This window comes from Dipodomys spectabilis, unplaced genomic scaffold (genome assembly GCF_019054845.1).
Source record: "Dipodomys spectabilis isolate Male_0828 unplaced genomic scaffold, ASM1905484v1 ptg000360l, whole genome shotgun sequence".
Classification (NCBI taxonomy): domain Eukaryota; kingdom Metazoa; phylum Chordata; class Mammalia; order Rodentia; family Heteromyidae; genus Dipodomys; species Dipodomys spectabilis.
Window position 1 is genome coordinate 4,363,135 of NW_024871037.1, and position 26,866 is coordinate 4,390,000.

Sequence of the window (26,866 nt, forward strand, 5' to 3'; positions counted from 1 at the left end):
GGATTCAGTCATCTCAACCAAAACTAGTTTTATGGGTTGTAATTTTGTAAAGTATGTATCTATCTATCTATGGATCTATCTATATTTTCATATATATTTGGGTACATATTTATACATACACACGTGTGGTCACTTATTTATTTATGTATTTATTTTGGTGGGGCATGGCGTTTGAACTCTGGGCCTGGGCACGGTCCCTGAGCTTTTTCACTCCAGGCTAGTGCTCGGCCACTTTCAATTCACTATGGCCACTCCTTTCTCCTCTAGAAGAGAACCCAGCAGCTTGAGCCAACCTCCAAAGGGTAGAGAATCTGCATTTTAACCAGGTCCTCCGGCAGTTCATTCACTTTCAAGGTGGAAGTTAGCTCTTCCGGAGAACTACTGGCGAGTGCATTCTCCCTGCGGCAAAGTGCTGTCAAAAGCAAGTAATTAAATTCTTTGAAGGTTTTGTTTGTTTCGGAGCATGGAGGAGACTCTCCCGGAGCACTAAGGCCCTAGAGCCATCTCTAGGAACAAGTTAAAGCTGAGCAATTAGCTTCATTAGCACCTACCCCTCCCTAAGGAGGGTGAAACTTGTGTTCACCCAAAAGGGGGATGGAGGAGGTGGGGAGATGAAATAGATTTTTAAAAAAACAGTCTTTTCTGTAATGAAAATGTCTCTGGTAGATTATAGTCATTGGTCAAAGAAGAAAAGGAAGAAGGAGGAGAAGATGATAGGAGGAAGAGGAGGAGGAGGAAGAAGAGGAGAAAGAAGAGGAAGAGGAGTAGGAGGAGTGAGGGAGGGAGGACGGAGGAGGGAAGAGGAGGAGTTGAGTTCAAGAAAGCCTTAGCGCCCAAACACAGGCTGGTCACTTTTCCTTAACTCACCTCAAATAAATTTCTTCTAAATGAAATATATATATATATATATATATATATATATACGCTACATACATGCATATATATATATATATATATATTCGCTCACTTTGGGCAACACTTGAGAGTTGAATTCTGGGGCCTGGTGCTCCACCAGACATGCTTTACGACTTGAGCCAGGGTTCTTAGCCCTTTATTATTATTTTTTGCTTTAGTTATTTGTCTTGATTTTTGTCTGGGGGCCACACTCACACCTCCCTTCTCCTATCTATGCTACCTGCATAGCTAGGACAACAGGTATGAACCACTAAGATGGAAATCTCCTGACCTTTTTTTGTTTTTTTTTTTTGCCTCAGCTGGTCTTAAACTACAATCCTCTCCATCTCAGCCTAGCATAGGTTAGACTAACAGGAGTGAGCCACTATGCCTGGCTGGTATTTTTATTTTTTATTTATTATTATTATCTTTATCTATCTATTTATGTCAGTGGTGGGGCCTGAACTCTGGGCCTGGGCACTGTCCCTCAGCTCTTCAGCTCAAGGAGAGCGCTCTACCACTTGAGCCACAGCGCCATGTCCTGTTTTCTGGAGGTTCATTGGAGGTGAGAGTCTCATGGCCTTCCCTGCCCTAGGCTGGCTTTGAACTGCGATCCTCAGATCTCAGCCTCGTAAGTAGCTAGGATGACAGGCGTGAGCCACCGGCGCCTGGGCTGCTTTCTGAACCTTTTTAAATGCTCTCTCTCCCTTCTTGAAGTTGTTGCCTCTGACTCATCCATTTGCACTCAACACCGTAAAATGCTCTCAGTGTGTTGGAGAAATTAAGTGCCTGATTTCATCCACGTGTCTTCTTTTGGAGTTTTAATTATTCATTTCTCCATGAGAGCAAAAGGTTGGGTGCTTTGGGGGTTATTTATAGCTGGGAGATTGTAGAAGAACATAGGGATGGGGGGAGAGAGAGAGAGAGAGTAGGGAGGGGGAGGAGAAGAGAAAGAACCAGAGGAGAAATTCCATTAAAAATAAAGTGAACTCAGGCAGGAGAGCAGATAGGCTAGAGATGAAGAACTCAACCAGTAGGAGAGAAAATAAATCACTGTTTCTGGGTCCAGACAGCAAGAGACAGGGCTGATATGCAATAAAGTCAGAACCTATATGGATTTGTTTGAAAGGACCATTCTAAAAACTAAATCTATGTTGGAAAGGCTTTATTGTTGTTCTTTTCTTTTTTGGTCAGTCCTGGGGCTTGAACTCTGGGCCTGGGTGCTGTCCCTGAGCTCTTCAGCTCAAGGCAAGCACTCTTACCACTGAGCTACCTTTCCAGCTCTCTCTAATTAAAAAAAAAAGTTAAGACATAAAATTCTGATGCAGTGGGAGAGGGGGAACTTAATGTCAGTTTGATTATTTTTGTGCTTTGCCAGGGCCAGCGCCCAGGCCCAGAGTTCAAGCCCCGTGACCAACCAAAAAAAAAAAAAGCATACATACAAACATACATACATGCCTTTATCCCAGCTCAGCCCATTAATAATTAGATATTGAACATTTGAGGAAAGAGATCAACTGTCTTACTTCCTTTTTTTTCTTTTTCTTTTTTTTTGGGGGGGTCAGGTCGTGGGGCCTGAACTCTGGGCCTGGGCACTGTCCCTCAGCTCTTCAGCTCAAGGCGAGCGCTCTACCACTTGAGCCACAGCGCCACTTCCGGCTTTTTTCTTTTTGCTTATGTGGTGCTGAGGAATTGAACCCAGGGCTTCAGGCATGCAAGGCAAGCGCTCTGCCACTGAGCCACCTTCCCAGCCTCAACTGTCTTACTTCTAACTTCCCTCCTCCTTTCCTTTTTTCCTTCTTCTATCCTTTCTTTTGTCTTCCTTCCCTTCTTGTCTGCCTTCCTGTTTGCCTTTCTTCCTCCCTCCCTCTCTCCCTCCTTCCCTTCCTTGGCTCAGCTTCTTGAGTAGTTAACACAACAAACTTGAGCCACCTGAGCTGGGCTGGTAAAATTCTCTGGTCGTAGGTCTTGAACTCTGGGCCTGGGCGCTGTCCCTCAGCCCTTCAGCTCAAGGCAAGTGCTCTACCACTTGAACTACAGCGCCACTTCTGGTTCTCTGGTGGTTTACTGGAGATAAGAGTCTCATGGACTTTCCTGCCTGGGCTGGCTTTGAACTGCAATCCTCAGATCTCAGCCACCTGAGTAGCTAGGATGATGGGAGTGAGCCACCGGTGCCTGGCAGGACAGTGATATTCTTTGTTCTTCATTCAATTGGTCATAAGGTTTATAGTCAGTGAGTAAATGATAAACCCTCCAGTCACATAGCGTGCCCTTAAAGCGGATGGAAGCAACACAAGGGCATTCCAGCACTATCCTTCAGCACCTGTGCTGAAGGAATTGGGGAGGGGAGGAAAGTAGGAGTTATATATTCCTCTGCTAACAGAACACCCTTCCCACTCCCAGCCAAAAAAGAAAAGAAAAGAAAAGAAAATGGGATAATTCGATTCACTCATATGAAATAACCTAGGACAAGACAGAAGAGGGAAAAACTGATAAGGCTGTCCTAGAAATGGGATTGAAAGGAGGAAGAGCCTAGCAGAGGAGAATTTCTGAGGGGACACAGAGAGAGATACTTATCAATCGGATTCAGCCACAGAATTGAGGTAATCAATGGGAGAAGACAGAGAGAGAAAGGGAGGGAGGGAGGGAGGGAGGGAGAGAGAGAGAGTCCCTGCCACAGGCTGATGCTAATTAAGCACTAAGCTGTGCTGAGCACAGAACATGAATGAATATTTGTTTAATCTCCAGGTGCTAGGATAAAACCGGACACACAATTTGCCAGGCTGAGCCACCGATGCTGGGAGGAATGATAGTCAAGAATAAGCAAGATGAATAAATAAATAATAAAGAAATTAATATCTTTATAAAGTATATTTTAAAGCATAAAATATTTTATATATAATAAAATATATAATAAAAATAAATATCCCCTTTATTTGCCCTCGGCAAATACATATAACAGGAAAGAAGGACGGGTTGTGTTCAGAAAACAGGTTTTATATATATATATATATATATATATATATATATATATCCCTTCTAAAGAAAAAATATATGTATATATGGTTTTTTAGAAGGGAAATCCTCATGGAGAAAGAAATTCTGAAGAGCTTTGGTTACTGGAAAGATAAAACACCCCGAGCAGACAAAATTAACAAGTCGGTAGGCAAGAACATTTCAAATAGGTCAGGCAAACACGACAATTGGGTAGCATATTAATCCCCCACTGATATAGATCTGCTCAAAAACAAACCCCGGGGAGTTGGGGGTGGGGGAATCAGTTACCATCATCTCGAAAACAGTCATACTTGAACATTCAGTTTTCGTCTCTTCACACAGTAGGCAGGTACAGGCAGGCAAAGTGGGGGAACCCACCCCCCGTATCTATCACCCCCATCCTGTGAGCAAAGCAAATTCAATTCAATCATTCTGATTGCAGAATAATTTGGGCTGCTGGCTAAGAGAAGAAGGTCCACCAGGCTGACTGCAAGATGGCTTGATTTGAACAGATGAAGAATGAAGATGAATCTTAATTGGGACAAACCAAAATAAAACACCATCAACCAAAGGAGGGGGGCAGGGAGGGGGCAGAGGGGAAATTGTCTCCCAGCGTGATGAACAGATAAAATGTCAGCCGTGTGGTTATTTTAATCGATATACCACTGATGAAATGATCAAGGGAATCTGGCTACTAAATGGAAGCTAGAAATGCTTCGCTGGTAGGAATACCAACAGCTTCCACCTGAAGCTCAAAGCTGGCCTGGACTAGAAGAGATGCTCAAATCTTCAAGGTCCCAGCATTTGTGGGGGAGGAGGGAAAAGGGGAGAAAAAAATCACCAGGTGCTGGTGGCTCACGCCTGTCATCCTAGCTACTCAGGAAGCTGAGATCTGAGGATCACGGGTCAAAGCCAGCCCAGGCAAGGAAAGGTGTGAGACTCTTATCTCCAATGAACCAACAAAAAATCAGAAGTGAAGTTGTCACTCAAGTGGTAGAGCGCTAGCCTTGAACAGGGTAGAAGCCGGCCCTGAGTTCAAGCTCTGCAAGTATCACCCCTACACACACACACACACACACACACACACACACATCCATCCATACCAAATACCTGTTTCAAAACAATGATTTTCCCTCTCCTTTTTAAAATTACCATATATTAATTATGCAGTGAGGTTTCATTGTGACATTCCCATACATGCTTTAATGTACTTTGATCAAATCCACCCCTATCGAAGGACTTGATACCCATGGATGAAAAGAGAATTTCAGGAGACTGAGATCTAAGGATCACAGTTCAAAGCCAGCCCAGGCAAGGAAAATCCATGAGACTCTTATCTTCAATGAACCACCAGAAAGCCAGAAGTGGTGCTGTGGCTCAAGTGGTAGAGTGCTTGCCTTGAGCTGAAGAGCTGAGGGATGGTTCCCAGGCCCTGAGTTCAAGCCCACGACTGACAGAAAAAAAAAAAAAAATGTCTTCAGCCTACAGGTAATAGGTGGAAGATGAGTCTGAAGTCTTTCTTTAACTGTGCAACCCATAAATGAAGAGTCCCTCCCAAGATTTCATAGATGAAATGTGGCCTAAAAATGCATACATCCCGGTTGACAACCATCATGTCCATTCGAATCACGGGACAGGAGGTTATTTAAGGCTTTCTCAGTGCCATCATCATTTGCCCTTAACTCCAGCAACCAATACCAAGTGGATTTATTTTTCTATCTCCCTGTGAGCAACTGCTGACAAAGAGTTCTTGATCTCCTCTCCCACACGCTTTGCTTTCCCTTAACCAGGTTACGAGGTGGCATCCAGTGAGTTCATTCAATGAGACGCGTTCATCACACACAGCAGGCCCAGGTAATAAAAGTCTGTTAAGGCTGACAGTCTCGTTTCTGGCAGACTTACCACTATGATGGTGCTCCCCATCTGTTTCCATTATTATTATTATTACTATCATGATTATCATTAATCTTAGTTATACAAAGGAGTGCCATTTAACAAAGCAGTTCATGAACACAGTGCCATCTTGAGCAATGTCACTCCTTTCCACATTCTCTTCCTTCCCTCCTCTCCCCACCCCTTCCCTCACTCTCCGTCATTTTGTAGGAAATACATTGGATTCTTGGCTCCTCTTCTCCCCCTCTTCTCTTCTTCATTTGTTTACCCCCTTTCCCCTTGTCCGTACCCCACCCTTTTCCGGTATTCACTTCTGGTGTTTTCTTCTGTGGAACTTTGTCTTTCTAAGGAATTATGATGTTTGAGTTCTTTCTTGATTCATTCATATTTCAGTTAATATATCTGTATACATTTGCATACTGCCCCCCAAAAACTATTTACTTTAACTCTGGGCCTAGGCTCTGTCGCTGACCTCTTTTTAAGGCTAGGGCTCTACCACTTTGAGCCACAGCGCCACTTCCAGTTTTCTGGTGTTTCATTAGAGTCTTAATTAATCAGACTCTTGTGTACTTTCCTACCCCAGCTGGCTTTGAACCGTGATCCTCATTTCCCAGTCTCCTGAGTAGCTAGGATGACAGGTGTGAGCCACCAGTACCGGGCAATATATTTACTTTTAAGTTTGTAAGTTAAGTCTAGCTTCTGCATATAAAGGAAAACATGGATCCTTTGTCGCTCTGGGCCTGACTTATTTTCACTTAACATGATTTTTTCCCCCAGATCTTTCCATTTCTTTACAAATGGTACCATATCATTATATATATATATATACACACATACATAAATATGCATAGATATACATAGATATAATTTTCTTGATCCATTTATCCATTGAGGGGCAGCTGGGATGATTCCATATCTTGACTGTGATGAATAATGCCACAATGAACATGGTTGTGTTGGTGGCTTTAGCATACGTATCTGCTCTCTTGACATCTCCCCCCACCCTCAAATCCATCACCTCCACAGTACAACAGAGCACTTATGGGAGAGTCTGGACTGTCAAAGACCAATGGAGAGGTCATAAATTACAGCCATGCGTTGGGAGAAAAGTCTCAAGAGATGAAGTGTCAAGGGACAGGGACCAGGGCTTCCGTTCAGTTGTTGACAACAGGTGGTATTCTTGGACCTCTTGGAAGGAACTAAACTCTGATTTCAGCAGACATAGGGAGCAAGGAAGCTCCATAGGGGTGGCCTACAATTTTTTCTGCCACATCTGAACTCAAATGCATAATTCTTTCCCAAGTTGAACCTGTCATATCAGTCAGGGAAAAAAAACTGGTAGAAATGGCAGACAGGGCTACACACTTTCAAGAAGTGAATTTAACGTTACATGAACTTAACGTTCACGATGCATTCTGAATAAAACCCTTGTGCCTAGCCATCCCTGGCATTCATGTGTGCTAACATCTGGAAGCAACTGGGTCTGTTTTGCCAGGAGTGCTTTTGGGATGTTGCCTGAGGAGCTATGTGTGTGTGTGTGAGAGAGAGAGAGACAGAGACAGACAGACAGACAGACAGACAGACACAGACAGAGATAGAGACAGAGACAGATAAAGACAGAGAAACAGAGAGAGAGAGAGACAGAGCCCTTGAACTCAGAGCCTGGGTGCTATCCCTGAGTTCTGTTTGCTTGTTTGTTTATATTCAATAGGATGCTCTGCCACTTGAACCACCACACTTCCACATCAGGTTGTTTTTTTTGTTTTTGATTTTGTTTTTGTTTTTGCTGGTTCATGGAGATAAAACAGAGTCTCATGGACTTTCTTGTCTAGGGCTGGCTTCAAAAGTGTGGTCAAGCTCTGTGGTAGAGCGCTTGCCTCGCATGCATGAGGCCCTGGGTTCGATTCCTCAGCACCACAGAAGCAGAAAAAGCCGGAAGTGGCACTGTGGCTCAAATGGTAGAGCACTCACCCTGAGCTGAAGAGCTAAGGGACAGCGCCCAGGCTCTGAGTTCAAGCCCCATGACTGACCCCCCCCCCCAAGAAAGCAAGTGTGATCAATCCTCAGATCTCAGCCGCCTGAGTAGCTAGAACTTACAGGCATGAGCCACCAGCTGCAGCCTGATGGGCCTTTTTTTTTTTTACAAAGTCTCCCTCAACATCAGATAAACACCCTGGGCTGGTCCCAGGACTTGGCCTTGATCCTTCCTTTCTTTCTGAGAACCAGCAAGTGAGAGTGAGGCTTAGATCTGGTCCTTCTCATGATCCAGACAATAAGGGCTGCTAGTGATCTTCACGGTCAAGTCATTCACACCCCCATCCCCTCCTGTTTTGGGGGAGCAGAGGCCTTCTACTGACCCAGAACACCCTACCACCACCGTGGGGGTGGGGGGAGGAATGGGTGAGAAACCAGTCCCCCGGAAAGGTGTACCATCCCCGAACTATACAACCCACCCTCAAGCCCCCTCTTTTGCACGTTTCCTGAGCAGCAAAACGATTCGATTAAAATTCCACCACCGTCTCTCTCTTCTCCCTCCAAGTTTATTGGGATTGGGGGGGGGGGGGGGGAGGAGGAGGAGGGAGGAGAAGTTGTTTGATGGAAGGGAGTGATGCCAGTTCTGATTAAAAAAGAAAAAAGAAAAGACTTGGTGCTGACAGCCGGGAAACACCAAAGCAGAGATATCTAAACTTGCCGGCATCAGAATTATCATGGCGACGTGGGGTCCTCTAGAAGCTGCCCTGAAATTAACCAACCTGGAAGAGCAGGGAGGGCTGGGGGGGGGGGCGAGGAGTTGGGCCTGGCAGACCCCAATTAAATTGGACGTTTTGATGGGAAGGATGGTCTCATCTCCGGCTGAATGGCCTCTCTCTCTCTCTCTTCACTCTCTCTCTCTCCCTCCCTCCCTGCCTTGCCCAGCCTCCTTTCAACATTCTCCACAAGTTTTAAAAATGATTTCATAAAGGAAACGGAGCCAGCACCTCACCCATAATGAGCACCACTTAATTCTCCTCTGTGAGAAATTCACCCAACGGGCGCTCTTCTATAGCTGTGCCATAACTATATGAAATGTTCTCTTTTTTCCTGATCAGACCATATCTAAGCAAACAAAAAGGGAGTCACCTCTGGTATGCATACGTACGTACCATAGCTTTGGAATTCTTTTTTTTAGAAATTGGAAAAGTGGCCTGGGAAGGTGGCTCAGTGGTAGAGTGCTCGCCTAGCATGCGTGAAGCCCTGGGTTCCATTCCTCAGTACCACCTACACAGAAAAAGCCGGAAGTGGCGCTGTGGCTCAAGTGATAGAGTGCTAGCCTTGAGCAAAAGAAACTCACAGGCCCTGAGTTCAAGCCCCAGGACTTTGGCCCCCAAAATATAAAAATTAAAATATTTAGAAAAGTATGTAGAGAAGAAAATGGAACTAAACTATTAAGCTCTAGGATGATAGTTGGTATTTGGATGTATTCAGTGTCCCGTATGGGAAGAGTTGGGGGCGGCGGAGGGAGAAAGGGGGGGAAAGGAGAAACTGAGAAATTGGGAATCGTTATGTAAATAGTTTTACATTGCTTAAGGTTCATGTAGCATCGTACTGTGAAGGGTTTTAAGAGTCTAACGGGAAAAAAAGTCGTTTTACACTGACACTGAATATAACAACAACGAAAGAAAAAGAGGCCCAGTCATGTTGGCTCATGCCTGAAATCCCTACAGGAGGTAGAAATCAAGGAGATTGCAGTCTGAGGCTAGCCTCAGGGCAAATGCATATATACATATATGCATATATATACATACACACACACACACACACATATATACATGAGACCCTCTCAGAAAAAAATAACTGAAGCAAAAAAGGATTGGGAATATAGCTCAAGCCTGCCTAGTAAGTGTAATGTCCTGAATTCAAACCCCAATAACACAGAAAGAAAGAAAGAAAGAAAGAAAGAAAGAAAGAAAGAAAGAAAGAAAGAAAGAAAGAAAGAAAGAAAGAAAGAAAGAAAGAAAGAAAGAAAGAAAGAAAGAAAGAAAGAGAAAGAGAGAGAGAGAAAGAAAGAGAGAGAGAGAAAGAAAATTTAAGAATGAACCCAACACCTTTTGTAATAATACTAAGGAATGAGAAAAGCTTCCTCAGCTAATGGTTTAAAAGATACATTCACACACACAAAAAGAAATATTCACGAAAGAGAAGAAAGGAGGTAGGGAGGGAGGGAAAGAGGGAGAAAGGAGAAATAAAGGAAGGGAAGAAAGGGAGGGAGGAAGGAAGGAAAGAAAGGAGAAAGGAAGGAAGGGAGGGAGGGAGGGAGGGAGGAAGGGAGGGAAGGAGGGAGGGAGGGAAGGAGAAAGGAGGGAAGGAAGAAGGAAGGAAGAAAATAGGAGGGAGGAAAGAGAGGGAGGAAGCCAGGCGTCGGTGGCTCATGCCTGTCATCCTAGCTACTCAGGAGGCTGAGATCTTAGAGGACCGTGGTTCAAAGCCAGCCCGGACAAGGAAAGTTTATGAGACTCTTATCTCCAATGAACCACCAGAAAACCCGGAATTGGCACTGTGGCCCAAGTGGTAGAGCACTCGCCTTGAGCTGAAGAGCTGAGAGACAGCACCCAGGCCCAGTCCCCGCAACGGATGAGAGACAGAGACAGAGACAAAGAGACAGAGACAGAGAGAGACAGAGAGACAGAGAGAGAGAGAGGAGAAATATTCTTGCTATTAATACAGGGCTCGTTCCTCCTTCTGTTTAAGAACCATAAAGTCTGGTACTATTTTGCAAACATTATCATCTCTTACAGAGTTTGTCCTGAGATGGAAAACTTGGGTCAAACACCCTGGGACACAAAGCCTCTGAAGACATCAGCCTCCTGGTTAGGAAAGGAAGAGGCAAGGGAGTCAAACAATACAGCTTACACATGCAGTAGACCTCTGGAGTAGGTGGACATCTGGTGTTAAGGAAAACACGTCAACCAGATTCATTTTGTTTGTTTGTTTTGTTTTTTGCCAGTCCTGGGGCTTGAACTCAGGGTCTGGGCGCTGTCCCTCAGCTCTTCAGCTCAAGGCGAGCGCTCTACAACTTGAGCCACAGCGCCACTTGCAGCTTTTTCTGCTTATGTGGTGCTGAGGAATCGAACCCAGGGCCTCAAGCCCGCAAGGCAAGCACTCTACCACTGAGCCACCTTCCCAGCCCCTCCAAAAGAATTTTTACAGCCCAAGAAGCCAGCCGCATCCCCCCAAAAGTGGATATTTTAGATTCCCCTCTCTTGGAGGTCACAGAACTCCACAAACCTATTTCCTGCGACTTCAAAATTGCATTCATTCTCACTCATGTGCTTTTTTCCCCCTCTAACCCGGTGCAAACCTTCCTTCCTTTTTTTTTTCTTTTTCCTGTGTTTCTTTTCTTTTTTTGGTGGTGGTTGTTCTGAGGGCTGAGCTATTGTGTTCCAAACATTGATTGAGAAGTAAAAAGTCCTGGAGGAACAATACACAAGCAGACGCTATTGTGGCTTCCCACAGTTCCAACCAGGACATTATCACCTCCAGACCCACGAGAGAGATACCGTGTGGGGTAGAGGGCGTACATCATTTCAGTCCATCAACTAGACTTCAGCAACTCCAGTCAGATGTTAGAGCGTCCTTGTGCCCGCGTCTTACGCGGGTAGGGAGACCTAGTGCACGTGAGTTGTGAAAGACACAGAAAACACCCGAAGGTACAGTCCCTCCAGGGAAAAGCTAAAACCCTGGCCACCAAACCAGCTCCTCACCTCTTCTCCTGCTCTTTTTTATGCCTCTGCCCCCTAAAGATACTCTGTGAAGAAAATAATTCAGATTCCCGGAATTAACTAGTATGGTGTTCATCTACACCCAGTGCTGAGACATGAGGAGCTTAACCATTGAAAATCTGTTCTGTCTCCAATTTAGTGTCCACTGGTCTCAAAGTTTTCCTGAGCCCGGCGCTGGTGGCTCACGCCTGTCATCCTAGCTACTCGGGAGGCTGAGAGAGGATTGCGGTTTACAGCCAGCCTGGGCAGGAAAGTCCATGAGACTCTTACCTCCAAGGAACCACCAGAAAACTGGAAGTGGCGCTGTGGCTCAAGTGGTAGAGCGCTCACCTTGAGCTGAAGAGCTGAGGGACAGCGCCCAGGCCCAGAGGATACTTGGGTGATAATTCTACCCACCAAAAGGCATTCTGGGCTTTGTGACTAATAATACATGATCTCTAACTTTCACCACAGCAACCTATGTTGTTTTTCTTCTGTTATGTGATGTGTTGCCTGGCTTGAGGCTTGAACTCAGGGTGTGGGCCTGTCCCTCACAGTAGCTTTTTTTTGGGGGGGGGGGGAGGGAGGGAGTGCTGATCCTGGAGCTTGAATTCAGGGCCTGGGTGCTGTCCCTAAACATTTGTGCTCAAGCCTGGTGCTCTACCGCTTGAGCCACAGCTCCACTTCTGGCTTTTTGGAGGTTAATTTGAGAATAAGATGCTCATGGACTTTCCTGGCCCAGGCTGGCTTTGAACTGGGATTCCCATCTCTCAGCCTCCTTGAGTAGCTGGATTGACAGGTAGGACCTACCAGCCTCCTCGCCCCTATGTATGTATGTGTGTTTTTTTTATAGGTTATGGGGCTTGAACTCTGGGCCTGGGCACTGTCCCTCAGCTCTTCAGCTCAAGGCGAGCGCTCTACCACTTGAGCCACAGCACCACTTCCGTCTTTTTTTCTGCTTCTGTGCTGAGGAATCGAACCCAGGGCCTCATGAATGCAAGGCAAACACTCTACCACTGAGCCACCTTCCCAGCCCTGTATTTTTAAGATAAAGAAAACAAGTAATAACTCATCCGTATTTACGCACAGAAAGTAGCTCTGTGTGTGTATGTGTGTGTATGTGTGTATGTGTATGTGCGTATGTATGTGTGTGTATGTGTGAGTATGTGTGTATGTGTATGTATGTGTGTATGTGTGTATGTGTGTATGTGTATGTATGTGTCTGTGTGTATGTGTATGTGTGTATGTGTATGTGCATGTGTGTGCATGCGTGTGTATGTGTATTGTGTATGTGTATGTGTGTGTGTGTTTGTATGTGTGTGCACAGGCATATGTAAAACCAGAAGGCTCACATCTTTCTACGTGGAGAAAGGGGTATGTATGTGCATACCATGTCTGCTCCCTGCATGGCCTAGAACTCTCCTTGTCATCGTCAGGAAACTGGACGCAAAATAGAGCAGGTCATTCCTTGCTGAACTACCTTTTTCCTCTTGCCTAATAGGCCACAGCAGGGTGCCAGGTTCGGGGGGGGGGGGTCTCATCCCCAAAGTGCAAAGTGGGTTGACCTTAAGGCAACCAGCCTCATTCCGCACTAAGCATTAAACTCTCTGATTCCGAGGTTTCTGGAGGCTGCCGACTCAATCTCTCCTAGTGGGATGGGGAAAGGTCCTTCTTCTATAAGCTTTCCAGAGTAGAACTCCACACAGCCCCTCCTCTCCACATGGCATTCAGAGGCTAGATGGAGTCCAGATGTTCACGCCACTGAAGCATTTTACTGTTTGAGCCTGAGGTACTTCACTTGGGGGAAAGAGAAGAAAGAAAGAAAGAAAGAAAGAAAGAAAGAAAGAAAGAAAGAAAGAAAGAAAGAAAGAAAGAAAGAAAGAAAGAAAGAAAAAAAGGAAGGAAGGAAGCAAGCAAGCAAGCACACTGTTTTCATAGCTCTTAATACTTCCCTTAGGAGGCTCCAAGCTTTCCAGTGGGGGAGGGGGCCTGGAAAATTTGGGGGAGACTCCAGGATAGAGCAAAGGATGTCGCCAGGCAGGAAGAAGGGTCCAAGTCATAAAGCATGGATTGTTGGTTGAGAAGAGGAAGAAAATAGAAGAGAAGACTGTAAAGAAGTGACCAGGGCGGAGAGACACTTTCTTTTACGGACAAATTAACATTCAGGTTTCTGTCCATGATTTCAATTTAACCAAGGCTGATTTGGGGGCCCAACCTCTGGAGACATTTTTTTCGGGGGCGGGGAGGGTGTTGTGATGATGGTGGAGTGGTGGGGAGTTCTGCCACCAGACCTGAATGAGTCACAGGGACCAGAGATGCGATTCTCCATCCCCAAGATGCACAGGAAAAAAATCCCAGATCACCAACAGCTCTCTGTCCCCCACTCTGCCCCAAATGTCAATAATACTGGAGGTGAGTATTTTTGCTGTTGTTGTTCATGGTGGGGCTTGAACTCTGGGCCTGGGTGCTGTCCCTCAGCTCTTCAGCTCAAGGCGAGCGCTCTACCACTTGAGCCACAGCACCATTTCTGGTTTTCTGGTGGTTCATTAGAGATAAAAGTCTCAAAGAATTTCCTGCCGGGGCTGGCTTTGAATCGCTTTTCCTAGTTGGCTAAAATGCAGACCTAACCTAGGTGTGGAATTTAAATAACATGGGAAAAGTCATCCTTGAGCGATTCTCAGGCAAGGGTGGCTATGTATCCAGAATGCATGGAGCCAGGTTAAACCGGGGTCTCTCTCTCTCTCTTTCTCTCTCTCTCTCTCTCTCTCTCTCTCTCTCTCTCTCTCTCTCTCTCTCTCTCTCTCTCTCCTCTCTCTCCCCTCCCTCTCTTTCGTGGAGTGAAACCAGCCCAGCCTCAGCCTGATGTTTAGACAGGCTTAGCTTGATGCTGCTGCTGCTGTCCATCGCTTTTCTCCCCCTCCAGTTCTGTCCTTAGAGCAACCCCAAGAGTTCCATTCTCTGCTGGGGAAGGGGAGGGAGGGTGCCCCATTGGATTTCCTGGCTCCTGGCTTTCCCTGCTGATTTCAAAGGCACCCCTGGGGGGGCAGAGAGCTGCTTAGTCTGCCCCACACAGAGGGGACCTCAGAAAGCTTCCAAATCAAAGAGCTAGAAGAAGAGACCTTGGAAATCATCTCTAGCTTGATTTCTCCTGGCTGATAAAGCCAGGAAGTTCAGCGATCGAGTGGGGAGGGGCAGGAGGGCTGCTTCACACGCTTGTGCAAATTAGCAACGCCCCCCTGCCAGGATTGGGAGAATCTCGAGACAGAGGGATTGCCTGCTGGGTACTGGGAACTCGGTGGGCTTAGTGCTAAAGAGATGGGGTTTCGTTCCAGATCACCTCCTGGTGAACCTCTTTTAAGAGACAGCATTAGTCCTCACATGGAGAATAAGGGGTTACTGGAGTTGAAGCAAGAGTCCTTTGGTCAAAAGAGCCCAGATTTCACACTTGGTTGTTAATGATCATCCTATTTGTTCCTTAAATGATGGACAGGGGTGATGGGTGATTTCAACACACACACACACACACACACACACACTCCAAAGAAGTAAGGGATTTGGTAGCTGAGGAGGGAAGGAATCCAATCACCCAGTTCAGCATTAATGCTTAAAAAACATAAAGGTCAGGGGCTGGGAAGGTGGCTCAGTGGTAGAGTGCTTGCCTTGCATGCATGAGGCCCTGGGTTCGATTCCTCAGCACCACATAAGCAGAAAAAGCTGCAATTGGCGCTGTGGCTCAAGTGGTAGAGCGCTCACCTTGAGCTGAAGAGCTGAGGGACAACGCCCAGGCCCACAGTTCAAGCCCAACAATTGACCAAATAAAAAGAGGGAGAGGGGGACTGGGAAGATGGCTCAGTGGTAGAGCGCTTGCCTTGCATGCATGAGGCCCTGGGTTCGATTCCTCAGCACCACATAAGCAGAAAAAGCTGGAAGTGGCACTGTGGCTCAAGTGGTAGTGTGCTAGCCTTGAGCTGAAGAGCTGAGGGGCAGCGCCCAGACCCAGAGTTCAGGCTCCATGACTGGCAAAAAAAAAAAAGGGGGGGGTGAAGGGACAAGAGAAGAGGAAAGGAGAGAAAGCCCTTTCGTCTAATTGTCTCAGACTAGAAAACCTGGAGTAAGTGTTCCCAGGGGTCAGTCCCTTCCTTCCCAGCTCTCCAGCTCTCATCCCCCATTCTCTCTAAGATCCTGGATTCTTGGAAATGTAAGGATCAAGCATCCTAACCTGTTTACTGGCATGGAAACTAGCAGGTAGCTAGGCACAGGAAGACACATTCGAAAACTAGGCTGGAAACGGAGCCTGTATTCATGAGACCGCCGGCTTCTCCTGTGGCTCTGTTCTTTCTCCTAAAATGTTTTCCATTCAGAAAAGCCATTTTTAATCTCTTTCTCCTTTTCTAACATTGACATTTGGGAGTAGGAAATGGACCAATAATTACAGTTTTGATTGCATTCCATGGTAGACGGAAAGGATTATGTTTTGATTGTCTTAATATACATATATATATATATATATATTTATATAATGGTGCTCATGACTTTTGTCATTCCCAAAATAGTTATTTAATAGATTTCTTTTTTTGTTGGCTATGGGGCTTAAACTCTGGGCCTGGGCACTGTCCCTGAGCTCTTCAGCTCAAGGCGAGCGCTCTACCACTTGAGCCACAGCTGTACTTCCAGCTTTTTGATGGTTCATTGGAGATATGAGTCTCACTGACTTTCCTTGCCTGGGCTGGCTTTGAACCAAGATCCTCAGATTTCGGTCTCCTGAGTAGCCAGGATGATAGGCGTGAGCCCCCGGCGCCTGGAAACATTGCTTTTTCACAATACTAGCCCAGAATGGCTGGAGGTGAAGCTTACAGTTACTCCCGGGGACATCTTGCCCCTTCCTTGCTCTATGAAATCAGCCTTTCAACCAGGTTTCTCTCAATAAAGGAAGGGAAAGAATGTCTAAACGAACCCTAGCCATCAACAACTGTTCCCTTTACGGGGAAAAAACAAAAAAAAAAACAACCCTTTACCCTCCAACTCTCCATACACACTCACACCTACCCAGTGCACATACCAGGCATGATTTGACACTGGATTGTGAACTTTTCCATAACCAATTGCAACACACCAATGAGAACATTTATATTCTCAGAATCCAACAAATATTTGAGCAAGGGATTATTTCCTTTACTTAAGGGCAAAGGGGAAAAAAAATCAAAAGGCCATGAGCCGAGGGGGACCCCAGCTACTCCCCAGCTCTGAGCTAGGCTGCCGATAGAGCTAAGGATTGGATAGAACCATCACAGGGAGAGAAATGCCAGGCTCACAGGGAATAAACTCAGAAGCCTCCACCAGCGAGGTTCACGAGACAGTGAACGCCAATTCATGCAAATCGCTTCTACTAAATAAAATAAAATAAATTTAAAAATCCAGACATAGGGCCAGGACTGGAGCTCATCAGGTCCTGAGTATTATTAAATACTTCATGATCCGTCCTGTGTGAATTTCCATGATTATGTTTGATCTAGTAGAGGAGGTTTGACTCTGACCAGAAAGATTTGCACATTGATTTCTGCTATTTTCAGGGTAGACCCTTAGCTCAGACAGAGCAAAACATTAATTTGATCGTTCTATTTTTTTAGGGGTCAATTACCCCTTCTTCCTACAACGCTTCCCCCGGGGTTATCAGAGATACCTGTAACAAGCCTCCATCTGCCCCAGATATATGCACAATTACAAGCTACTCTCACCTATAACCTCCACCACGCTTCTCCCTGTTACAGAAATAACGAGATCTTTCTCCGTGGATTAAGGATGCTGAAATAATATAACTTGAAAACTTGTTTACATTTAGATGTCTACTACACACACACACACACACACACACACACACACACCCAGAACACAGGTTAAACGTGTATGTCAATGAACAAACATGGAATTTTCCTGACCTGTAGAGTCAGATACTATAAAAGTCAAGACAAACCCCTGAAGTAAAAAGACAACCACAAGGGACCAGAGGGTGAGACTCAATGACACAGCACTGGTCCAGCAAACCTGATGTCCCGGGTTCCATTCCCAGCATTGCAAATAAATAAATAAACAACCAAAAAATTGAGCTAACCATGGACCCAGGAAATGAGAGGTTCCCACATAAACCCTTGAGCTTTCCAGTTCTGAGAGTTCTAGTTTGGAGTGCTTTGGCTTACCCAAGCAAGGTCTAACAACAACAGCAACAACAAAAATGACGGCTAGGATTTCAACCACTGAGTTAAGAATTCTGCTCAACGGTCTCTCTCCAACTTAGGCTCCAAGATCCATTAGGTCTTGGATTTTAACACAAAGGGATTCATCTGATCAACCCAGACTCTTGGAAAACAGCCTTTTGGAGGTGTGTTGGGGGGGGAGTATGGAGAACTAGGGAAGAAATAGCAGTGCCCAGGAATAGAACAATCCATCCAAGAAACCTCAAGAGAGGAAAACACCTCCCCTTCTCTTCCCTGACCATTAACATCTTGTGTGGGAACACACACACACACACACACACACACACATTTCCATTCCTTCTCTATGAGACTTCTCTAAACTCATACACAGCCTCCGGAACTTTCTCCCATCTTGAAAGGTTCCTCGTTCCACTCGCCAGGCAAGAATCCTCGCTCTGTCTGGCACCCCCCCTCCCACACACCCCTTCCCTCCATCACCTTCTCTCGCTTTGAGACATCTTGTCACTGACTGTCACACTACAAGGTAGCTCTTCACATACGTGTGCCATGGTACCTCAAATCTCAGTCTGATCTGGCTGAGAGTGAAGTCCATCGTGAGCTTAACTTTCTCCTCTCAGGTAAGAAATAACACCTGGTAAGCCTCCTAGAGATGGTAGCTGAGAATGTGACCCAAGAAGAGAGACAAGGAGAAAAGGAGTTACAGGTGGAAGAGAATACAGAGGGAAAAAAAAAAGTCCCCCTGTCGCCACGAAGAAGGAGAAGGTATTACAATTCCACTCAAGCTAAGAGTCACCCATCCAGTAGACGGCTAAGAATTGCCTGTGAGCTACAGGAAGGGGGTGAAGGGTGGGAGAGAGTGGATGGAGGGAAAGGAAGAGAATTAAAGGACTCGACTCGTCGGAGAAAGGGAGTGAGCAAGGGCAGGAGGGAGGAAGAAGGGAAGAGTGGCAGAAAAGGAGAGGTAGAAGGAAAGACAGAAAGCCCGGTGGTAGAGGACAAACAGGAGAGAGAGGATGGAGGGAAGGAAAGGAAGGAATGGAGGACAAGTCTTACCCTGGGGCTTCTGGGTCTTCCATGTTTAAAGTTCTTGCTCCTTTTCTATTTCGAAAGAAGAAACAATCAAAGCTCTTGGTTTAGCTAATGAGGGACCCGGTCCCTTATTTCCAGGGTAACGTTGGTGCCCCTGCGTACACTTGTGGGTAAATCACTTCCAACACAAGGCTTGATGCTTTACTGGTCAATCACTCTCATCTTCTAGGAGTTAAAAAAAAAAAACAAAAGCCACAGATCCTCCTTAAGAAGTCAGTCCCCAAAAGAGCTGTTATCGCCCAGGATGTAGAGCACAAAAAGCGAGGTGCACACCACCCCCAAACACACACACCAGCTCCATCACCAGGAGAGGCTGTAGGAAGGTCCTCTCCTTTTATTAGGCCCAAGGTATCACGTGACCCATGCCCAGGGGGCCACCAGGGCTTCCTGGGCAGTCTATTGGACAATCTGGACCCAACTAGGGAGACAAGGAAGGAAGTCTTAGTGGCCAAAGCTAGAAGGTCTTCCTCTCATTTAGGGCCTCTGTGTGTGTGTGTGTGTGTGTGTGTGTGTGTGTGTGTGTGTGTGTGTGTGTGTGTGTGTGTGTGTGTGTGTGTGTGTGTCCTCGAAAAGGGACGCAATATCCATGTACATACGTGTTTGATTTTTTTTCTTTTCCAAATGGGAGAGATTTCTATCATTCTGAGCAGATTTCTCCACAGATGTTGTGACCCAACCAAGATTTAAAAACTAAACTAAACTAAACTCCCTCTCTCCTCTAAAGAAGCAAAGCTAATAATGGGTTGGGCTTCTTCAAGAAAGAAAGAAAGAAAGAAAGAAAGGAAGAAAGGAAGAAAGAAAGGAAGAAAGAAAGAAAGGAAGAAAGAAAGAAAGGAAGAAAGAAAGAAAGGAAGAAAGAAAGAAAGAAAGAAAGAAAGAAAGAAAGAAAGAAAGAAAGAAAGAAAGAAAGAAAGAAAGAAAGAAAGAAAGGAAAGAAAAGAAAAGAAGATTCACTTGGTGGTTTTGAATCTCGTCCAAGTTCATTCCCTAGAATTAAGCTCTTATAGGCTAGAAAGACCACTGAATTATAAAGTAGAAACTTTCTTCCCCCTTTACATCTATCTCTTCTTCCATCTATCTGTTGGGCCTGCCTGCCTGCCTGTCTGTCTGTCCATCCCATCTGTCTGTCTGTCTGTCCGTGCCAAGCAGACCCTGCAAGCTGTGTTTACAAGGAAAAGCCATTCCAACTTGTGACGGATGCTTCCTTAAACACATTCTCAGACCTTTTAAATTAAAGTAAGCTGTTGTAAAAAGGAGCCGAGGGGGTGGAGGGGTGGGGGGAAGAGGGAGAAGGTTCTGGAAACATTCTCATTTCCTAAATGTCCAAATTTGCTCCTCAAACAAACAAACAAACAAGCAGGTGTAGAGACTGCTAGGGTTTGCATCTCCCATCTCCTGGTCCTGGAATTTAATATATGCACATCTGGGACATGAAGAATAATTGGATTAAAACCGAACAAAATGAAGCTTAAAAAAATATCAAATCAAGAGCAATGTACTTGAGCGAAACACACACACAAAAAAAGGGAAAAATGTTGCTTTCTCATTTTTTGTTTTTTTTTTTTTTAAGTAGTTTGCAGACTCTGCAGCCGTTAATCGCCGTTCACCTACAGCGTGCCTGCCTCCTTAAGGATCATGTTTTATCTTGAAAAGATTTTTTTTTCTCTTTATTACCTTTTCTTTTGCACATTCTGAAGGAGCTGTGGAACAAGAAAATGGGAAAGACTCGGAGTTCCCAAGGAAAAAAAATCTGGCACACCAGAAAATGTGCTCAGCTTTTTGAATAACGTCCACTTTTGTGAGGCATAATAGGAAAATGGTTCTATCTCTTACAGAAAAAACAAGAAAAGGAACTTCTATGGGACTGTGATTAGATATCCAATTTTGTAAGCCAATCGGTGGGAAGTAATGTAAATAAATGTTCATATAACTGTGGTTTCATATAAATAATCTGCACAAATTAGATTCAATATTAGATTTGATTAAGAAATAGATTCAATATTAATACCTGTCTGGGATATAACGTGCCTAAAAAAAAATAATTGGGACAGAAACTATATATATCATTAGGATGTCTGTATGAATCAGGAAAGGTTTACAATCTTATAGTTAATATTTTTCCCATCCATATTTTAAGATCAGATAATAAAAGTAAGCAAGAGAAAATTCTGGGCTGTGAAAAACCCTGTCCTCATCTTCCTACTTCACACAATGATGTCACTTTACTATAACAACAGCTTAGGCATTTGATTAACTGAATAATAATGATTTTAAAAGAAAAAGAAAACCTCTGCTTTTAGCCTCATGACTCATGGTTTTCACAAGTTCTAGTTAGAATCTGAAACTCTCAGGGGGGAGGAGGAAATAAAATAAAAATTAAAATAACAGAAGATAAAGCGTGGAGAGAACAAATATTACCCCTTCGTGGTCATCTTATCTATCCATGCAACATTCTGTCTGTCTGTCTGTCTGCCATTTAAAGTTTTAACGCATCTGCAAACATACACCCTCCTCCCATCACCGCTCTCTGAAGGAGAAAACCCATGGGAATCCTTGCAGGCTTTCTTGCTTGCTTGCCTTCTTTCTCAGCCAGCCAGCCATCCTACCACGAGAACTGAATCACTTACCAAGAGAGGGGAGGTGGGTAAGCTCTGCTGTGTGTGAGAACCCCAGAGCTCTGGAGAACTGGAGTTGAGTGTCTAGCAGGAACACACACACACACACACACACACACACACACACAACTCTGCAGTCTGGAATTCCGACGCAGAAACTGAGTTTGTGCTGGTTTCTCCGGCAGAGAAGCCCAGAGGTTTATCTCCCTCTGGAATGTCTGAATTAATAAATGATAGCTCCCGTGGTCAAATCTATAGAACGGAACAGATGGACATCCTAGCTCCCTCCTGGGGGAGGGCTGGGGGGGGAGGAGGCAGGGAGGAGGGAGTTGGTGGAAGGAGGGAGGGACAGTAGAGGGGGACAGTTGGGACCCCACAGCCCATGCTTTTTGAGTCTGGAGTTTGCCACGGTAACATGTGCAAGCCTGTGGCACAACAAGTCTCAAGTAGACATGGTAACTGTTGAGTGAAGGGGCATCTTGGGGCGCTAGGGGTAGGTGATTACGGGGTACGCTCATCGGTCACTCAAGCTCTGGCGATCTGGAATGTGTCCCAAGATCAAACCTACACACTTGCAAGCAATCTCTACAGCCAGCTGAGCGCCCACCACAAACCCACTGAGAACCACCATGTCAGACATGCCTGCCTACACCTTCTTGTCTCTCTCTCTCTCTCTCTTCAGGTAAGACAGTTTCTTAACCCCGGGTGAACACAGACGGTCATGTCTCCCATGGCCACCCGACGCTCTTTCCACTTGCTGATCGATGGATTTGACTAATGGTGACAAGGAGATGGTGGCCTTCCATTTTGGCTGCACAAGTGCATCCTGCGTTTGGCCTCTTTACCTCACCAGCACAATTATGTTTGTCGCAGCATTATTCACCAGAGCTAAGGTATGGAACCAACCCAGATGCCCCTGAGTAGATGAATGGATCAAGAAAGTGTGTTTTACACACACACACACACACATACACACACACACACACAGGAACTCTATGCGTCCATCAGAAAGAATGACACCACCCCATTTGTCAGGAAATGGAAAGACTTGGGAAAAAATTATATTAAGTGAAGTAAGCCAGGCCCAAAAAAACATAGGTCCCATGGTTTCCCTTATCTTCAATAATTAGTATAAGTCTAGGACAACCAGAAGAGGTCAAAAGCTATGTACATAGGACCCTATAAGATGATGGTAAGCTAAATGAACCCCAAGATAGGGACACAAGAGGTTTTTCTTTCTTGCTATTGTGTTTAACGTATTAATAATGTACTATGTAATTTTTTTTGTTTCTTTGGTATGTTTTTTCCCCCATGGTATAACCTGTTATCACTGTATTTGATTCTGGTGCCCTGCATCTTTTATTTTTCTAATTTGGGGAGGGGAAGGGAAATAACAAAATGCTGAAAATAAGGATACAGGTTGATCCATTGTAAGAATGAGATGTGTAAGACACTATGTTGGAAACAAATTTTACAACTTGAGGAGGGGGTTGGGAGGAGTTGGGAAGGTGGGATGGGAAGGGATGGTAGGGAAAAAACAAAGGAGGGGTAACAATGCTCCATAGGAAATGGACTCATTACCTTACTCATGTAACTGTAACCGCTCTGTACAGTATGTTTACAATAAAAATTTTCTTTAAAAAGAAAAAAATAATAGTACACAAGATGGCCAGCAGAAAAGGCTGGTCTGGGAGCTTTAAATGCGTTTAAATGAGATGATCCTGATTTGCCTCAAATGGGAAAAACGGAACTGAAGTCACAAGTCATTCAGCTAGGAACACAACAACTGTTCACTTCACAGGCACTTCCTCCGGGCAAGATCTTCAAAATACATAGCCACAAATATCTATTGCTGAGCTATTTGACCCATAATCTGTATTTCAGATCACTATCATCCCCCTGGGATATTTTGAAGCCTGTGCATACATGTGTACGTGCTCAAATAGAAATATGCCTCAAATAGAAGATCTTTCTTGCCAGGAACTGGTGGCTCACACCTGTCATCCTAGCTACTCAGGAGTCTGAGATCTGAGGACCCTGGTTCAAAGCCAGCTCAGGCAGGAAAGTCTGAGAGAGTCTTATCTCCAATGAACCACTCAGAAAACTGGAAGTGGCACTGTGGCTCAAGTGGTAGAGCGCTCGCCTTGAGCTGAAGAGCTGAGGGACGGCGTCCAGGCCCAGAGTTCAAGTCCCACAACCAACAATTAATAAATTAATAAAAATAAAGACAGCAACAAACAACAACAAAATAACTGTATATGCTAAAATGGGCTTCCAGACTACCAGTTCAGTGAGCTTGTCCCATTGGACATCCCATTTGGGGCTACTGGTCTCCAATTTGCTTTAATTGAGTCTATTTCCCTTCAAAACAAAATAATATATGTACAAAGGGGAAGGGGGGGGTGAAAATCACAAAACAAGAAGCCTGGAGACTTCTTTACATGATCACTGGCTGTTGGAATTACACAGAAAACACCGAAAGGGAATAAGGGGAAATCATTAAGAAAAACAAACTATTTTTTTAAAACCTAGCTCACGGACTGTCTGAGCAAAGGGTATCGAAGTGTCCAACTAAACGATCAAAGACTGGCGAGGGTCATTGGATAGAACACCTGCCTAGCAAGCCTGAAGCCGGGAGCTTAAACTCTACTACTTCCAAAAGGGGAGGAGGAGGAGGAGGAGGAGGAGGAGGAGGAGGAAGGGAGGGGGGAGAAGACTAGAAGGGAAGGGAAGGGGAAAAGAGAAAGAAAAGGGCAGGAAGAACTGTCATGAAGATAAAGAGTAATTCAGTAGGGGCTGGGAAGGTGGCTTAATGATAGAGCACTTGCCTAGTAGGCATGCCTCAGCAGCACATACAGAGAAGAAGCCAGAAATGGCACTGTGGCTCAAGTGATAGAGCGCTAGCCTTGAGCAAAAGAAGCATGGGGACAGTGCCCAGGCCCTGAGTTCAAGACCCAGGACTGGCAAAGAAAGGAAAGAAAGAAAGAAAGAAAGAAAGAAAGAAAGAAAGAAAGAAAGAAAGAAAGAAAGAAAGAAAGAAAGAAAGAAAGAAAGAAAGAAAGAAAGAAAGAAAGAAAGAAAGAAAGAAGGAAGGAAGGAAAGAAGGAAAGAAAGAAAGAAGAAAGGAAGGGAGAGAGGGACAGAGGGAGGGAAGGAAGGAGGGAAGGAGAGGAAGGAAGGAAGGAAGGAAGAAAGGAAGGGAAGGAAGAGTGATGGAAAGGAAGGAAAGAAATAGGAAAAAAGAGAAAGAGAAAGAAAGAAGAAATGAAAGAGAAGGGAAGAGAAAGGAAGGAAAGGGAAAACCTGATTTATGAGAGGCACAGGATGACCCTGGGGATATAAATGGACAAAGATATCATCCCTGTCTGTGGGCAAACGCGGGAGGATCAGGAATAGAAGCAGCTTCACTCTTCATGCTGGTTGTGGAGAGAAAGGGTTTCTCAAAAGACTCTGCGGAGCTGACCTCCCCGATCTCTTGGAGTGAGGATATAATACGTATTGCTCGCTTGAGCCCATCCAGGCTGAATTTTCAGCCTTCTCGGCAGGAAGCTTCCCATACGGAAACAGCACACGCAAAACAGTTATTTCTTTGTAAAACAAGAGTTCGCAGAACGCAGCACCGATGGCTCACACCTGTAATCCTAGCTACTCAGGAGGCTGAGATCTGAGGATCGCAGTTCAAAACCAGCCCAGGACAGGAAACTCCGTGAGACTCTTATCTCCAATAAACTACCAGAAAACCAGAAGTGATGCTGTGGCTCAAGTGGTAGAGCGCTCACCTTGAGCTGAAGTGCTGAGGGACAGCGCTCAGGCCCAGAGTTCAAGTCCCACCACTGACGCACACACACACACAAATGTAGCCAGTGAGCCAGATGTTTGGGGTCAAAAGAGACCAAGGCCAGATCACTCATTTGTAATCTCTCTTTTCCTAACTTCTCATCCAAGGAGCTGTTACAATAAACACACTAATTTTGCCGCAGTATCTCCCCCCCCCCCCCCACACACAATCCCTTTGTCTGTTTCTTTTTTTATCATATATATATATATATTAATAATAATTTAAAAAGGAGATGTGAATTCATCCACCATCCACAGAGAACCACAGTAAACTATATCAGCCCCAACTCGGTTGATTTTACTCAGTAAAACTTAATGACACCATAAAACATTCAGAGGCAGGTAGAACCACCACGGATCATTACTCACTAACGGAAAATATCTAGGAGAATTCCTCCTTTTGCATTACATGATGAATTAAAAAAAAAAAAAGGTAAGGACAGCATTTCAGTCATTAAACACAGGGCACCTGCCAACGTTGACCCATAGGCCTCCAGCCATGGCTAGAGCACCATCTTTCACTGCTCTCTCTCTGGCTGAAAGGAGACGAGAGAGGAGATTTTTCCCCAGCCGGAAACTTTTTCTTGACAGTGAAATATTCCCCCCCCCCCCCCCGAGCGACCCGAAAAACATAACCATCTGAAGATGAGCTGCTGTCTCTCATAATGCCCTCAGCTAGGAAGTACTGAGATCCTTTCATGGCAAGCAAAGCCAACACAGGGTCTCACTTCAGTCCAGACTTGAACAGCTGCTTCTCCTTGAAGCAAGGTAATAAGATATTTAAATATTTCCCAAAGAGGAAGTTTTCAAAGCAGGGGGACCCTTTCCTTAGGAAGACGACATGATTAGAAAACGGCAGGCCGGGAACCGGTGACTTACATCTGTCATCCCAGCTACTCAGGAGGTAGAGATCTGTGGATAGTGGTTTGAAGCCAGGCCAGGTGGAAAAGTCTATATGACTTATATCTACAAGTAACCACCCAAAAGCTGAATGGAGCTGTGGTTCAAGTGGTAGAGCGCCAACACAGTGCGGGGTGGGGTGGGGGAGGGAGACAGAAAAAGAAAACAAGAGCTGGGCGCTGGTGGCTCACACCTGTCATCCTAGCTACTCAGGAGGCTGAGATCTGAGGATCAAGGTTCAAAACCAGCCCGGGAAGGAAAGTCCGGGAGACTCTGATCTCCAATGAACTAGCAGGAAATGGGAAGTGGTGCTGTGGCGCAAGTGGTAGAGCACTTGCCTTGAGCTGAAGAGCTGAGGGACAGCGCCCAGACCCAGAGTTCAGGCCCATGACTGACAAGAAAGGAAAGAGAAATGGGGGGGGGGGGGGGTTGAGGTTTAAGAGAAGATGGCATTATCTAGAGGGTGGCTTAATAGAAACGGCTCTCAAAATGCATAATTGTTTTATTTGTGACGCAGTAGTCATCAGTTACAACTGTACATTTGCTACCTATGAAAGGTTTTTGAGAGTCTAGAGTCATTTTTAAGAATTGGAGGGGGAAGCCGGGCGCTGGTGGCTCACACCTGTAATCCTAGCTACTCAGGAGGCTGAGATCTGAGGATCGCCAGCAGGGGCAGGAGAGACCATGAGAC